This window comes from Haliotis rufescens, unplaced genomic scaffold, assembly GCF_023055435.1.
Source record: "Haliotis rufescens isolate VD_foot unplaced genomic scaffold, xgHalRufe1.0.p SCAF_8, whole genome shotgun sequence".
Lineage (NCBI taxonomy): Eukaryota > Metazoa > Mollusca > Gastropoda > Lepetellida > Haliotidae > Haliotis > Haliotis rufescens.
This window is the reverse complement of record NW_025964372.1, coordinates 45,324,033-45,342,627: the sequence shown is the minus strand read 5'-3', so window position 1 is coordinate 45,342,627 and position 18,595 is coordinate 45,324,033. Positions and strand designations below refer to the sequence as shown.

Here is an 18,595-nt window from a genome sequence, read left to right as displayed (position 1 = left end):
ATATCAAATCACGTTTTTCTTTTCAATATATGGGTATATTTTATGAACTAATTATTCTTACAATACTAGTTTCGTTTACTTCTGATATGTGAGTGCTGTGGAATTCGACTTAATTTCAATGGCTAGTGTGATATCTAATATTACTAATAAGTTCAGGCAAATGCAATAATGCTTAAAAATCCTTGTCAGTTATTGGCGGTTACACGACACACGTGTGTTAGCAAAACGAGTCAATCAGTCGATAGTGTTACACCAGCGGCTGTTGTATCAACTGGTATCCAGGTCTGCCAGAACAAATAGACTTTCTTCAAGAGAACAACGCTGACTTCAGTATATGTCGGTTATACAGTGGAGGAATATCAAAGGATTGTCACCAAGGTCCAAGAGCATATAGGTAAGATTTGGTCCTATAGTATTCGAATCCTAGATCCTAGATAATACACCAGCTTCTAAATATATGATCAACCAGGCGACCCTTTACCTATTACATCTTAAAAGGATAGGTTTCCACTTACCGGACCTTCCCAGTTTGAGTGAGTAAGTTGGGTTTAACGCCGCTTTTAACAATATTACAGTTACATTGTACATCGCAGCGTGTCAGCTTAATGGGAGGAAATCCCGAAGTGATGCAGGTCTCAGACGTTTACCACTCAGACGAGAAACCCACGACCACAGGGTATGGTGCTGACAAACCTAGAAACATAATCGGGGCGAACCGGGATTCGAACCCACAAACGTCGGTTTCTGACTTGCCCAAGGGACGCAACTCTGCACAGCGAATCGCGGCTCCTTAGACGACTGGGCCACCCGTGCCCCCTCCCATTTTGAATCAGCCCGGGTACCTTCATTTGGTATTGTACCCATGGCCAGCAAAATGTTTATCTTGAAGCTTCCCTGCTGCGTCTCCTTGTCCATGGGTATTCTGGTTGATGAGACGACTGATATTGTCGATTTGTCACCCTTCTATTGATAATATGTCTAATTTGGACATTTTAATACTAAAAACAAATTTGAGGAGTCGTGTATCGTGCCAAATATCTTCACGAAATTACATGCTAGTACTTTAAGGGTTTTTTCGGAGAAAAAGTTCAAAAGGACAGGGACAGACAACACTACACCAAACGTTTACTTTTGGTCATAGCAAGATGATAAGAAACAGAAGCCGACACCTTACCGCCAGTGCGATACCATTTCCTTCATTTTGCACCCGATATTATGAGGACAAACATTATTGACATGACTTCAAATCTCTCATTACCTATACAAGAAAGCTACATGGACTTCCAGTTTAATGAAGTTGACCTTAGAATTGCCCTCATTAAACTAATTCATGTAAAACATATCATTTATGTACTCATTACTCGTTAACCATTTCGTTCGTTCGTTCGTTCGTTCGTTGTTTAACGCCGCACTTAGCAATATTCCAGCTACATGACGACGGTCTGTAAATAATCGAGTCTGGACCAGACAATCCAGTGATTGACATCATGAGCATCGATCCACGCAATTAGTGAGGTGAGGTGAGGTGAAATTGGGTTTAACGTCGCGTTCAAGATTATTGCACTTAATAGCGACGTGCATGCACGTGTGTGTGTGTGTGTGTGTGTGTGTGTGTGTGTGTGTGTGTGTGTGTGTGTGTGTGTGCTTGTACTAGTCCCGACTAATGCCGATTTACAGTGCTAGCTCACTGATATACCATGCCGCAGTTTAACATGAATACCCCACTCAGGCTCCGAGCCGACCAGTCCTTGTTTTAGCCCTTGATGCCGAACGCAAGACAGGGTAACAACAAGTACCATCTTTTAACGTCTTTTGGTATGACGCGGCCGGGGATCGAACCCCACACCTTCCGCTCTCCGAGCCGGGCGGACGCTCTACCACTAGACCATTTGTCTTTGGATGACCTTGAACACTATTCTATTCTCCTGACACTGACCTTGTTGTGTTATATAATTATCAAAACCCAACCATGGTTCTGTCTTTGCACTAACGATCCAAAAACCGATATGAAGTTTCCCTCTCCCAGGTAAAAGCAAGGGAAAAAACTTTGCTGAAAAGAATCGTATTGTAACATTATATCCTGACGACAAAAAACACAAAAACAAAATGTATGTTCATTAAGTTCATGGAACATATCAAAATCAATCATTGTTTCTCATATTTATGTGCACTGAACTTGATTATTATTTTCCAAAAGAATAATTGTCACATATTGAATAAGTGGGTACATTTATGCCACTATCTATGTTTATACTTTCCCACCCTTAAAATGGCAATATACACTGTAGATACCAAGGGATCTGTAAAGTGTCAAGCCTGTTACATTATAACTGCATTTAAAACTTGTCAATAAGAAATACTGGTTTTTGTCTTCAAACAAAACAACATCACTTGTTGGGCTAAAAAACGTTGAGTTTTCATTTGCATGCCATCACAATCTTACAGCTAGTGAACAGCGAAAACAAGACGAGTAACGTTGTATGCTTCGCCGTTAGGATGTTAGACGTCGTGTTTACAGGTGTTGCGGGGAACGTTAGGCACGCATCTGCGTACAGGACGTGGACAGATTTGATATTGGTAGAGTAATGATGTGGGCAGCCATCTCTTACATTGACAGAACAGACTGTGTGCCTGTTCAAGGGAATTGAGCGGCACAACGTCACATGGATATGAAATTCTTCGGCCACTCGCCCTTCCCATTATGAAACAAGCGGACGTCATTTTCCAACAAGACAGCGCCTGGCCTGTCATGGCCCTCCAGATGTCCAGATTTAAACCCAATCGAACATTTATGGGATGCACTGGATCAACGACTGCGAGCACGTCAGCAACAACCACAAAACCTCCGCCAGGTGACGCAAGCACTGCAGGAAAAGTGGAAGAACATACCCTAGACCACAATGTGGAATCTTATTGCTTCCGTTGATGCCTGTCACTTTAGGCCAAACAATAATTGTGGGCCTTCACCTTTAAAATATATTGTGCCATATCGAACCAACATCAATGAGAATGATATGTGCCAATTTTGATTACCATCTGTTGATTTTTTATATGATATACAAAATATAGATCTAAATCACCTTTGCGTTTCTTTATTTGCAGAGTATATTTTTGTTGAATTTGCAAGAGAGAAAGAAACTATATTTGATAGGTGGTGTACTTCAAAGGAGGTCAGTGGTGATTTTGATAGTTTGAGGCAGCTGGGTTGGCTTGGGGATTTTAAGCAGTGTGGATCAGTTACACCAGACTGCTACTTTGGCCACAGCCTTTTGGGGTTCGGCAAAAGGAGGAGTTTTTGTAGACCAGTTATTATAGGCTGTTGTTAGTGTTTGTGTCAGCTAAAGGTAACAGGCCCATCACTGTTTCGGGGAATACCGGTGTTCTATTTTGCCACTTTCTCATCAGTCATCAGCGAACTCGGGGGTCTTGTTAGAGTGAGTGAGTTAAAATTTAACGTCACATCGGCATTATTTCAGCCATATCGGGAGTCTTGTTAGAGGATTTATCTGGTTGTTGGTATCCATTTTGTGAATTTGAGGACAGATTTAGTGCCTTCGTTGGCCAAGGTGGGGGTTGTAGAAACTCTACCTGTAGACTTGCTCATTGCTCATTGGAAATGGTTTGGCAAGGGGAAGATGTTTGGCTGATCCTGTTGTGTGTCTTGAGACAAGCTCTTCGGATAGTACTAAACATCTTGAAAAAGAAATTCCATCTATTTGTTCTTCATGCGTTGTTACTCAGGCTATGGCTAGGCAAAGTTCTTTGGGGAAATGATTTGGTTGGCAATGTTATGGGTCATTCTCTTGACCTGTCTAAATCGTCGGGCGAGAGTACTAAACATTCTGTTGAGGAACCAGTTCTGGGTAGGGAGCAGTTAGTTGCAGGGGCCAGACCCAGAACTCAAAGTTCTTGCAAACGAGGCACTCTCTTGAAGCTGACATGGTTCAGGGTGGTTATTATTTCAAGGATAGCATTTTAATGAGGAAATGGAGGCCGCCAGACGTACCTGCTGATAATGAATTGAAGATTTTCCATCAAATTGTTGTTCCAAATTCATATCGAATGTTTTGAGTTTTGCACATGAAACACCTGTGGCAGGTCCTTTGGATGTGAACAAAATTTGTGACAAAACTTGCTTCATGAGGGGTAAATACATAAAAAACTTCCAAAATGCTTGATTCAGAAAGGGTATATACATATTACACTTCAATAATGCTTGATTCGCAGAGGAGAAATATTTAATGCACTTCAATAATGCTTGATTCACACTAGGAACATACATAATTCACTTCAATAATGCTTGATTCACACTAGGAACACACATAATACACATCAATAATGTTTGATTGACACTTGGGAAATACATAATGCACTTCTCTACAAAAGTATCGGATATATTCGGCGAATGAACATATTTGACTTCAATAATGCCTGCTTCGCACGGAGAAAATACTCTTTAATAATGCTTGATTACCATGCTGAAATACAGAATACACTTCAATAATGCCTGAAATCACACAGGGAATATACACAGTATGTGATAGTCAGTGATGCACAGCAGCGTTATCCTTGCTGGTATGTGATATTTACGATGAGGAAGTAAACGTGGGTAATAATCTCTTTATTGTATTATGTCATGGTTCAATAAACGAAGCTTAAGAAATGTTGAAATTTACTATAGTTACTGCTAAGGAATTTAAAGCCAGGGTGAAGCGCTCTCTCTATGATATGATGCCAAATGATGCGCAGTCATGGCTGTCTGCATAAGGACTCATGGTCACACATTGGGAAACCACAATCCGATTATTTGTGGAACATTACGCAATCCATTTTGAGGACGTACACCTCACATCTATCGACAGAACTTACTCTCATTAAAATCAGATCTTGAAACTTTTCGGCTGTCTGTCGCTGATATGTTATCACCTTATGTATTAGATAGTGACAGAGACCAGGTTCCACTTAATATCGAGTCTGCGGTAGAAACTTTGGTTGATGTATTTCATATTTGTGCTGAGTCTTGTGGTCTTTTAAAAAAGAAGTATAGTACTGTTTGCCGGACTAAGGATAGTAAGAATTGGTACGATGATGAGTGTATGAAATTAAAAAGACAAAAGTTTAATTAACTTGAGCTATTCAGAATCTCAGGAAGTAAGGAACTTTTGAAGGAATATGTTGTAATTAAGAATAAATAAAGAGGAATGTGTAGACAGAAGAGATTGAAGCATGATGAACATTGTATAAATGATCTGGTCAATAATAGTAAAAGTGGTAAATCCTTCTGGAGACGCATCAACAATATTATTTCTTCACCTTCTGTGACAGGGAACCCAGGTATTACCAATATGCAGTGGACCGAATATTTCCAGCATGTGTTTAATTTAACTGATATACTTGTGGATGAGGACAATCTAGATGAGGCAGAAACTTTTATGAACAATCATGATATTAATGAGTGCAATTACTGTAATGATAATGTTATGATTAATCTCCTTAATGCTGATATAACTGAAGAAGAAGTATCATCAGCTATACATAACTTGAAACTGGGTAAATCGGCTGGACCGGATAGAATTCTACCGGAAATGGTGAAATGTTGTGGTTCTTCAATCATATCATACTTAACTATAGTTTTTAATAGGATTATGCAAAGTGGTGTATTCCCTTACGAGTGGGCAAAGGGTATAGTAGTTCCCCTGCATAAGAAAGATAATATAAATGATGTCAATAATTATAGAGGAATAACGCTGATGGATGTATTTGGAAAGTTGATGACAACAGTATTAAATAATAGACTAAAGACCTTTGCCGACGTTTATGATACAATCCGTGAATCTCAGGCAGGATTCCGAAGCGGATACAGTACAATTGATAATATATTTACATTACAATGTTTAGCACAAAAATATCTCTCTAAACGTCGGGGTAGATTTTATTGTTTGTTTGTTGATTTCCGTAAAGCATTCGATTCGATTAACCGAAATCTCTTGTGGTATTCATTAATGAAAAACGGAATACATGGTCGTTTATTGGTGGTGAAGGATCTATACTTTAAGATTCAGTGTGCTGTCAGGACATCAAATAACTCTCTTTTAGATTATTTCGAATCACTGAGTGGTGTAAGACAGGGCTGCGTGTTGAGTCCTTTTCTGTTCACGATGTTTATCCATGAATTACAGTCAATGATAGAAAGTAGTGATATGCGAGGGATTTTTATTGGAGAGGAGTTTATGGACATATTACTTTTACTATATGCAGATGATTTGTGTATTTTTGATGACACAGTAGTAGGTCTGCAAAGAAAAATTGATATTTTATCCAATTTTTGTAAAAAGTGGGGATTTGAAATTAACATGTCTAAAACCGAAATTTTGGTTTTCAGAAGAGGTGGTACTTTAAGGTATGATGAACGATGGTTTTTGAATGATAAACGTATAAATGTAAGTACTTACTATAGTTATCTGGGTGTTCTGCTTTCAAATAGATTGTCTTGGACTAAATGCATTGATACTCTCAAGATAAAAGCCAATAAGGCTTTGTTTGCCATTAAACAATTGCAATTTCACTTTGTAAATATGCCAGTTAACATTTTATTTAAATTGTTTGATATTAAGATAAAGCCCATTCTTCTTTATGGTGCTGAGATCTGGGGCTGCAAAGGTAGTCAAATTGTCGAAACTTTTCATACTAAGTTTTGTAAATTTGTTTTAGGAGTTGGTAAATATGTATCAAGTACGGCAATATTAGTTGAATGTGGAAGAAATGGTTTGCATGTGGATTATCATATGAAGTGTGTTAAATACTGGTGTAAACAGATTAGAATGAATGATGAAAGATATCCCCGACAGTGTTATTTGTTAATGAAGAAGCTGGATGAATGTGGTAGAATTACTTGGGCAACTCATGTTAAATATTTACTCGACATATATGGATTTGGTAATGTGTGGTACGAACAGAATATTGGTGATGTTAAGTGTTTCTTGCAGCTATTTAGACAACGTTTGTTGGATTGCAACAAACAGAGTATACAGATGAAAATTTATGAGTCTCGTAAATTAAGGTATTATTCACACGTCAAGATATTATTGGATATGGAATATTATGTTACAGCTTTCAGAAATAGAGACCATAGACGTATGATGTGCCTGTTGTGATTAAGTGAATTGCCTATACGGAGTAATCTGGGCAGAAGAGAGGATATTGATTCTTCACAACGCTTTTGTCGGCTATGTAACAATGGTTCTATTGAGGACGAAGTCCATTTTGTGTTTGTCTGCCCGTTTTACGCAACAATAAGACAAAAGTATATTCCTCTAAGATTCTATAACAATCCATGTATTAAGACTTTTAGTAAACTCTTAAATAGCAAAAATGACTGTATACTCAGAAATGTAGCTAAGTATGTGAAGGAAGCCCTATTATTACGTACCAAGTCCTAATATTATACCCTTAAGATTGTTTGCAATGTAAATTGTCTCAATTGTATATTACTATATATAACTGAAATGTACATGGGCCTATGGCCTCCCATACATGAATAAACACACGTTGAAACACACGTTGACCTTAGTTCTCGCTACCGCTAAACAAAGATCTGAGGACATCCCATTACTGGTCACGTCAGACCGACCTTGCGCGAAGTTTGACCGACAAATGGAATGACTGACAAGAAGTCGACATTGGCCAATCAGAAGGCAGCTTTCTCGTGCTTTACGACACTAATTTCAAATTGGCGACTACACTCCAAACATTTTGACAAATTCTCGATAAAAAAATTGAAACCTGAACAAAAGAACATTCTGGAATGGCTAATAGATGGTCCAGATTGTATGGATTCAGTCGTTAAGCCCGTAACTATCGTTCGGAATACCCGGTGTTAAAGTTTTCGAGGTTACATGATTAGAAATCATATTCCGACTGTCACTTTCATGATCTGGTAAGCGACGCTCTGATTGGTCGGATGAAAGGTCGTTGTGACGTGACCCCTAATGGGATGTCCTCAGATCTTTGTTTAGCGGTAGCGAGAACTAAGATCTGATTTTAATGAGATTGGAGCTTACTGAAAGTAGTTTCCGCTAGGTAATTTCATTTGCACATTTATCCAATCGTGACAGTTAATATTATATAAGTTTATATTATTGATTTATTGCATCAATAACAATAACCACTATTATTACAGTCGATTGTGAACATGTGGCAGTAGTCAAGGTCATTAACAATAGCCACCCTCGAAATACTGATAGACCAATAACTGTCCTATCTCTTCATATCAGCTCTTCCTGCTCTTGCACTTCATTGTTTGATTGCCTTGCCTCAAATATTTAGAAACATCCGCCATGTAGCTAAAGGAATTTGTACAAAATTAGGGTTTAGCTACAAGTAATATCTCAACAAGTTATTCAGGAATAGAAATTATTTTGATCTACATCTACATTTTTCACCTGGGCCTTTACTAACTGGTCTGAGGAAACGCCAATGTTATGTTAGAAACTCTAATCTGTCTGTGCCAAAAACAAGTACCGTATTCGACGTAATAAGTGCCCCGGGCACTCTCAAAATTAGAAATAGGGGGCTCTTATTAGAATATTATTTTGGTGAAATAAAACAGAGTTGAAAGATAAATTTTGTGGTTTACGCGGACAGCCTGAAATGTTTATATACGAGAGATACATTTTTCCAGAATTTATTTGCCCATAATTAAGGGTGCATATAACACACGGGTGCGTATTATACGCGAATAAATAAGTGTTGTGTACATTGATCAATCGGAAGGGGTGCTAATTGGTATTGTTCACTAGCCAATATATAAGCAAATATCGCCGTCGACGCTTATTAGAGCGGGGCGCTTATGACGTCGAATACGGTATATGTTTTATGCAATCAAGATGGTGTGTCTTTATAATATGACCATAACCCGAATCAATATGCGTAACTTTATATTTTGATTACGATAGATTCGTTCGTGTGCCTCCATTATCACACCCAGTCAATGGCAACATATGGGTCGAGTGTGTAGTAACCAAATAATGCATTCCTCTGTTACATCTGGCGTGGCAGTATGCCCATGCCTGAGACCTGGTAGTATACCATAGTATACCACAGTATAACACAGTATAACACAGTATACCACAGTATAACACAGTATACCACAGTATAACGCAGTATACCACAGTATAACACAGTATACCACAGTATAACACAGTATAACACAGTATACCACAATATAACACAGTATACCACAGTATACCACTGAATAACACAGTATAACACAGTATACCACAGTATAACACAGTATACCACAGTATACCACAGTACAACACAGTATACCACAGTATAACACAGTATACCACAGTATACCACAGAATAACGCAGTATAACACAGTATACCACAGTATAACACAGTATACCAAAGTATAACACAGTATAACGCAGTATAACACAGTATAACACAGTATACCACAGTATAACACAGTATACGACAGTATAACACAGTATACCACTGTATACCACAGTATACTACAGTATAACACAGTATAACACAGTATTACACAGTATAACTCAGTATTACACAGTATAACACAGTATTACACAGTATACCACAGTATTACACAGTATAACACAGTATAACACAGTATAACACAGTATAACACAGTATTACACAGTATTACACAGTATAACTCAGTATTACACAGTATAACACAGTATAACACAGTATTACACAGTATAACACAGTATAACACAGTATACCACAGTATAACACAGTATTACACAGTATAACACAGTATACCACAGTATTACACAGTATAACACAGTATACCACAGTATACCACAGTATAACACAGTATACTACAGTATAACACAGTATAACACAGTATACCACAGTATACCACAGTATAACACAGTATAACACAGTATAACACAGTATTACACAGTATAACACAGTATAACACAGTATAACACAGTATTACACAGTATAACACAGTATAACACAGTATAACACAGTATAACACAGTATTACACAGTATTACACAGTATAACACAGTATTACACAGTATAACTCAGTATTACACAGTATAACACAGTATTACACAGTATACCACAGTATTACACAGTATAACACAGTATAACACAGTATAACACAGTATAACACAGTATTACACAGTATTACACAGTATAACTCAGTATTACACAGTATAACACAGTATAACACAGTATTACACAGTATAACACAGTATAACACAGTATACCACAGTATAACACAGTATTACACAGTATAACACAGTATAACACAGTATACCACAGTATTACACAGTATAACACAGTATACCACAGTATACCACAGTATAACACAGTATACTACAGTATAACACAGCATAACACAGTATTACACAGTATAACACATGTAGTTATGACGATGTATTAATACACAAAGAGATTCTTCAGAAGACAAGGCAATGTATTTTAGGAATATTCATCAAAAGTCTTAATTCACATATTCCGCTTCTGAGCAGAATCTATAACTACATGACAGACCGATAAATGTGAGCATTTAAAAGTTGAAATATTTACTTTATATTTTGAGTTGTCCTTTAAACCGTATTCGGATTCAAACTATTTGAACTTTAGGTAGGTGTATAAACACAATCTACACGTTGTTATCAAATTGACAATTGCATTCTATTGCACCGGGTTTACAATCATATTGGCAGGCATCGTAAATGAGGCACCCAACCAAACGGTTGCCTTTTAGAAACTGGTCATTGTCAATGAGATATTTCGCCAAGGGAAAGCAGTGATTATTTGTGCGTTATATCAAGACATTTGAAGGCAATTCTCATCTTGGTAATGTTGTAGGAAACTAGGAATACAACAGAAAACATCGTAGAAATACAACTGAAAACATTGTAGAAATTCAACTGAAAACATCGTAGAAATACAACAGAAAACATCGTAGAAATACAACTGAAAACATCGTAGAAATACAACTGAAAACATCGTAGAAATACAACTGAAAACATCGTAGAAATACAACTGAAAACAACGTAGGAAACTAGGAATATTACTGAAAACACCGTAGGAATACAACAGAAAACACTGAAGGAATACAACAGAAAACACTGAAGGAACACAACAGAAAACACCGAAGGAATACTACAGAAAACACTGAAGGAATACAACAGAAAACACTGAAGGAACACAACAGAAAAACACTGAAGGAATACAACAGAAAACACTGAAGGAACACAACAGAAAAACGCTGAAGGAATACAACAGAAAACACTGAAGGAATACAACAGAAAAAAACCGGAGGAACACAACAGAAAAACACTGAAGGAATACAACAGAAAACACTGAAGGAACGCAACAGAAAACACTGAAGGAATACAACAGAAAACACTGAAGGAACACAACAGAAAACACTGAAGGAATACAACAGAAAACACTGAAGGAATACAACAGAAAACACTGAAGGAACACAACAGAAAAACACTGAAGGAATACAACAGAAAACACTGAAGGAACACAACAGAAAAACACTGAAGGAATACAACAGAAAACACTGAAAGAATACAACAGAAAACACTGAAGGAACACAACAGAAAACACTGAAGGAATACAACAGAAAACACTGAAGGAATACAACAGAAAACACTGAAGGAACACAACAGAAAAACACTGAAGGAATACAACAGAAAACACTGAAGGAACACAACAGAAAAACACTGAAGGAATACAACAGAAAAACACTGAAGGAATACAACAGAAAACACTGAAGGAACACAACAGAAAACACTGAAGGAATACAACAGAAAAACACTGAAGGAACACAACAGAAAACACTGAAGGAATACAACAGAAAACACTGAAGGAATACAACAGAAAAACACTGAAGGAACACAACAGAAAACACTGAAGGAATACAACAGAAAAAACTGAAGGAACACAACAGAAAAACACTGAAGGAATACAACAGAAAACACTGAAGGAACACAACAGAAAACACTGAAGGAATACAACAGAAAACACTGAAGGAACACAACAGAAAACACCGTAGAAATACAACAGAAAAACACTGAAGGAACACAACAGAAAACACTGAAGGAATACAACAGAAAACACTGAAGGAACACAACAGAAAACACCGTAGAAATACAACAATAAAACAATGTAGGAATACAACAGATACATATATCCTAGTCACCACAGTTTACTTGACTACCACTTCTCATCAATAATATGTTTTTTGAGTAATTTATATTCTACATGTGGTTATCTAACTGAAATATGACTGCAGTACAAACATGTGGAATATAAAATATACGATAGAAAACACCGTAGAAATACATCAGAAAACGCCGTAGAGATACAACAGAAAACAAAGTAGAAATACAACAGAAAACATTGAAGGCATTCAACAGAAAGCACCGTAGGAATACAACAGAAAAACAATAGAGGAATACGACAGAAAACACAGTAGAAATACAACAGAATACACGTCAGGAAAGTAACAGTAACAACTTTTGGAAACTAGGAATTTAATAGAAAACACGGTGGGAATACAACAGAAAACACTGTAGGCATACAACAGAGAACACTGAGCATACATCAAAATAACGCGCATTGCCCTAATCTAGTATGTCCTACCTCACAATGTACTTTTACAGGTAACATTATGATAAACTTAGAAAATATTCGTGTGTTGTCATGCATGTATGAAATGGCCTATAACCTGAGGTAATGACCTCACACAGTTCGGTGCATTCTCCCAGGTGCAAATGTCACCGAGTTGGGGGTGGTCTCAAAATATTGCTGTTATTGTACTTAATTGACATGCGTTGATGAGGTAGCAATTTAGGATATGTACTGCATTATATTTGCTTGGGAACTTGATGGACTAGTTAAGAGCTATGAAACGGGATGAGTATTGGAAGGTTGCGGTTTTGGAATCCAGAAGTATTTGTTGTTCTACAGATGGTTTCTTGAGGTAGCATTTATCTCCGCTGGTGATGTATATAAATCTGTACTTTTGAATGTTGTGTTACGTCTTGCTACGAACCCGTTACACTTAGCCAAGATCGGCACAACAGGTCGTGTACGTAAGACAACGTAACCGTGATGTGCCGCCAGCACATATGTCTTGTACTTTACTGGTTTCTTATTCAGCCGAATTTTCTCCATGATTTGAACTTTCGTTTCATATGGTCTAAATTCGACAATGTCATATATTCCTGTGTGGTCGCCTTCAGACTACTCATGGTTTGGGCGACAGTATCTGATACCCGGACGTTATATTAACTGGCGTTATCCATGACAATCACACTGACGTTGTTTAAAATGGGCAATAGCTGAAATTCCAACCAGTCTATGAACACATCACCTCTTATAATTTCTCAATAAGCCCCATATCATGGGTTGCAGCGTGCAAAACAATGACACGATTACCTTTACCTGATGGTACCATGGGTGCTTTTTGTCCATCTGCCAATAGCCACATGTAGTCAGTGGAATGATTCACCAAGGTAAATTATCTGGACGCCCTGACTGTGATAGTTATGAATGGTTCGGAGATAATATAATATGACCTCATAGACAGGATGGAATATTTTCCCCTGAAAAGTGTTTGGTCATCGCCACGCGCAGTGTATCGAAATCCCATCTCTTGGAGAGCAATAGTGCAGTCCGGGAAACATTAATTGAATCTTTAATTCCTCCCAAATACTACTACAAGTCAGGGTTACCTTCTGCTCATAAAGCTTGTACACTATACGCCTAATCACCCTGTATCAAGCTGTCTAATATCCTTGTACGTCCCAGTTTTGTTTTTGAGACCACCCCTGTTTTCTTATCATACCGTAGACAAAAAAAACGCAGCGTCATTTTGTCATTTTAGAAGATGCACATCTAGGATTTTCTCAAAATGATTTGTGTGTGTGGAGTAGATGTTTTATGAAGACTGCATTATCATCATTGTACCGGAGTCACGTGCGCATATTTCTATAGTCCGTTTCAGACTGCCATCATTGGACATTGCCATAAATGTGAACTTCCTGTTTTCGTTCGAATTTGTCGATAGGACTCCTTGTGACTGAAATACTTCAAACCACATGTCGGGCGATCGGTAGTTATTCGATATTTCAATAACACCAGTCTGTGAAATATTAATTATATCCCTTTTTAACAGGCAAAAAGCAGTTTTCTAGCATTTCCGACAGTACTTTACCCATACAAAAAAATTATAAATACAAAACAGGTCCCCCACAACTAATGAAACGCGTACGTTCTCCTACCCGACTGGTGGTAATACCAAATCAGCTTGCAGGCCTTGCGGTGTAAGAGACCTATCTCAATCCCCGGCTCAAAGTGACTTGAGCCTAGGCTTTGATCACTCTAGAGTGATCACACTTCATCGGGCAGTTATGGAAGACCTCGGGCTTCTCCAAATGATAATGCCCTGAAAAATAGCGTTACACTTATGTGTGAGTTTTCTCTGATCAAGGACCGCCTCCGTGGTCTTGTGGTAGAGCGTCCGCCCGGAGAGCGGAGGTTCCAGGGTTCGATCCCGGGCCGCGTCATACAAAAAGACGTTAAAAGATTGTACTTGTTGTTACCCTGTCTGGCGCTCGGCATTAAGGGGCTAAAACAAGGACTGGTCGGCTCGGAGTCAGTATACTGTGTCTGAGTGGTGTATTCATGTTAAACTGCGGCATGGTATCTCAGTGAGCTAGCACTATAAATCGGCATCAGTCCGGACTAGTACAAGCAGCCACACAAACACACACACGTACATGCACGTCACTATATAAGTGCAATAATCTTGGACGCGACGTTAAACCCCATTTCACCTCACCTCACCACCCGGCTCAAAGTGACTTGAGCCTAGGCTTTGATCACTCTGGAGTGATCACACTTCATCGGGCAGTTATGGAAGACCTCGGGCTTCTCCAAATGATAATGCCCTGAAAAATAGCGTTACACTTATGTGTGAGTTTTCTCTGATCAAGATTACAAAAATCAAGATTTCATTAAAGCGTTCAAAGAGTTTAATGGTAGACATTGTGGAGGTCATATCCAAATTTGACGCAAAATGATGTCTGACGCAATTCCTTATTTTGACTTGTACCACATGTTCCCGTGTTTTTCAGGTGAACAATTGACTTGCCTTTGCATGTGTTTGTGAAGGGTGACACAGGTGGGGCGGGATACGTTCATCTTTTCGCGTACACCTGGTATCATCACTATTTGATAGTGATTCATAAACACATGCTTATGATATAGTCGGAATGGTACAATCGACTCTGCTTTCTGAGATTTCTATTGGATATGGAAAGGGTTATGTCGCTATATTTATTGACATGTATATTACAATTCAGCATGGGATACGCTAATGTGGACAACTTACCATCTAAACCTACATCAATTGGCTATTCCGATAGGAGCCTACGACGTTTACCTTTTGTTCCCGTCACAGTAGAGCCTATCTAGATCAGCATACTCATTTCTGGCATACATTAGCGCTGATATCGGTGACACCAAATACACATTAGTAGATGTGGCACCATGGGGATGTTATTAATCACAACTGAAATAGATAAAATTGCCAAGGCGTTGGTGATATTCACATTCGTTTCCCTTTCACAATACAAACTGAAAACAAGCACTGAGAAAAGCACTAAGATAAATTAAAAAACCGACACAGTCTCAAATGAGGACACTAATTAAAGGGTTGCATGATGTGCAAAGTGTGGCAGGTCTTTAGGTTAAAACGTGTAGGCCTCTTTGCGTGTTTGAATGATATATATTTGGTTGTATTCGATCAATGCTCCCTAGAATGTATCATTTCAAGTTGTTTAGTCAGATTTTAATCTAAGTGTCAAGGAATTATTTTCGCTAAATCACGCTGAGATATATGATATGGTAGATTCACGCCTTATAAGCGAAATGACGTAGCAGTGCAGAAGCGTCCAAGTAAAGATGACGTCCGTCGTTGGTCATGTCGCTACATAGTTTTGCCGCGCTGTCGTACAAACAGAAAATTGACTTTGCTGACGAAGCGCACAATTTACTTCATTTTGGTTACATGAGAGCCTAAGGACAAAAGGTTAAAAGCGGGGTCAAAACTGATCATTCCAGCGATTAGATACAGAGGTCTGACCTTTAATTGTTAAACACCACAGACGGGGTGTGTGTGTGTGTGTGTGTGGGGGGGGGGGGGGGGGGGGGGGGGGACTGGACTGTCTGTAACTAGTTCCAAGCTGGCCATAAGGTTTATGTAAGTCTCTCAAAGACAGATGAGGACGAACCTCCTAAGTGTATCCCTTGTGATGAAAGGTTCACGGTCAAGCATATATTGCTTGACTTGTGTGGGCTTTGCAATCGCAAGGGATTCACATTATCAAAGCGTAAATCTGAAAGATCTCTTTTACCTTGTCAGCGGGCATCCCGTCATAAATTACTTGAAAGAAATTGGTCTGAAATTTTAAATATGTATGTGAATAATTTATTGCTTGTTTCAAACTTTGATGTGATGCTATCACCAACTGACATTATTGAAAGCTCTGTCCAGGAGGTTAAAGTACCGTAAAATTATTGTCCTCCTATGTGACACGTAAGTCCTACCATAATCGATGTAACTATCATCAACCAGTGTTTTTACGCCAACTCATTGCTGAGGTTGTTTTTTTTAATATTGGCTAGTAGTATGCACAGCCACCAGTAGCTAAAGTGATGACGTAAATCCAGCTGGGGTATCATGCAGGAAGCCGAGGTACTGTAAGTCCCCATGATCCCCAGCGAGGTGGCCAAGCTTTGGTTACTGGTGACTGATGTTTTAAAACTGTATACATGATATTGCTATGCTCAAATATGTTTTATAAATTGTTTTTTAAACATAACTTTACAAAAATGACTCAATTGTAAACATATTAACTTGCTCTCGTCGCTATATGGTTGAAATAATGTGGATGCGACGTTACATTTTAACTCACTCACTCACACTGTCCAAGGATTAATAGCCAGACAATCAACATCACCCATATTGATTAGCAGTTGAGCCAGTATAAGGTAATCCCTAACGAAAGTCATATGAAACAGAGTGTGTCAATTTAATTTTATTCCTTATCGACCTTAAGCATTACAGCTTTTCAGGGGCGGTCGGGTAGCCTAGTGGTTAAAGCGTTCGCTCGTCACGCCCAAGACCCGGGTTCGATTCCCGACATGGGTACAATGTGTGAAGCCCATTTCTGGTGTCCCCCGCCGTGATCTTGCTGGAATATTACTAAAAGCGGCGTCAAACCATACTCACTCACTCACTACAGCTTTTCAGTACAATTGATTACATGTTTTAACAGTTGACACAGTTGATTGGAGATTAACTATGGAGAATATACAAGACTATAACTCGTTATTTCTTAGCTGACATGCTCTATAATGAAATTTGCCAAGACACCTGCTTTTCATTGGTAATTGAAAATAACTGTACAAGTTTAAATACATAGGGTTTTTTCCAATATATGCGTTATATACAGCTTCCTCGGGTTATCATACAATGGACATTTAAGAACAAAATGAAAGTCATCCTCTATTTCTGGAGGACATACCTAACATTCTTTCGGACAAATGTAAGCCTTGGTATCTTCCAGTTTCAATTGATAACATGCGGTCTGAAAGCCTAAACTTGGATATATATTTTCTGTAAATGACTGGAATTGATTTTCCCAGATACTATTGTATGGCGTGGGTATGTTTGCTGCTCAAGTTTTTGATGCCAGTTGTTCTGCAGCCTCTGAGACCAGAACATCACCAAGCATCCATGAGCGGGAATATTTTAACTAGACACAATTAGGCAATAATATACTTGCTTTCATCAAACATACCTGTTTGCATTTATCAACAGTCATACATCATATATCCTGAATTGAGTATATGTAAGTACCCAGAAATTATAAAGTCTTAATGAGTTATCTTGTACACAGTGCCCATTTTGTAGGTGCCGTTGAGGCAGTTTCTGTATTGTGCAGGGTCTGCATGATGATGGCTGTGGGAGAGGCGTGTATACGTCTTTGGTCTTGTGTAGTAACGTTTGTTTCCCTCAGAAAGGTTGGCATGGGAGACGTTCTTGTTTTTTCTTCAATCTTGTTTCTTTGCTCTTCATGACTGATGATAGTTCTCCAGGATGGTAGGCATACAGAGAGGTTACTGGATCGGGAGTAAGCTTAAGAGTAACTCACGCCGGATTCCAACACCAGATGTCAGTTCGCAAATTGACGAGGAGTTAGCCCTTGGGGAAATCAAGGACAAAATCGACATCACTGTCCCGGGACGTTTTCTGCACACCATTTACACAATGAGCGGAATACCTGCTCTGAAAACACAAATACAATGATGAGTCAGCACGTTTTGTTGAATTTTCAAATTAGCATGTTGAATCACACACATCACACACACACACATCACACACTCACACACACATCACACACACACTCACACACACAAACATCACACACACACACATCACATAACACACATAAGTATGCGCAGATATAACAAATGAAGATATCGCTTCATCGCTACATCGCGATATCGCAGTTTCGCTATA

The 18,595-nt window shown here is 38.5% G+C and overlaps 1 protein-coding gene across 1 annotated transcript in view; it reads left to right on the top strand.

Moving 5' to 3' along the window:
* The first annotated feature begins 307 nt into the window (after window positions 1-307).
* The window catches only part of LOC125376941 (carbohydrate sulfotransferase 11-like), a 43,441-nt gene continuing 25,153 nt past the window's right edge, over window positions 308-18,595 (top strand). The window contains exon 1 of the mRNA XM_048389537.1: window positions 308-394. The gene's annotated coding sequence lies outside the window, so the exon portion shown is untranslated. The remainder of the gene's footprint in view (window positions 395-18,595) is intronic.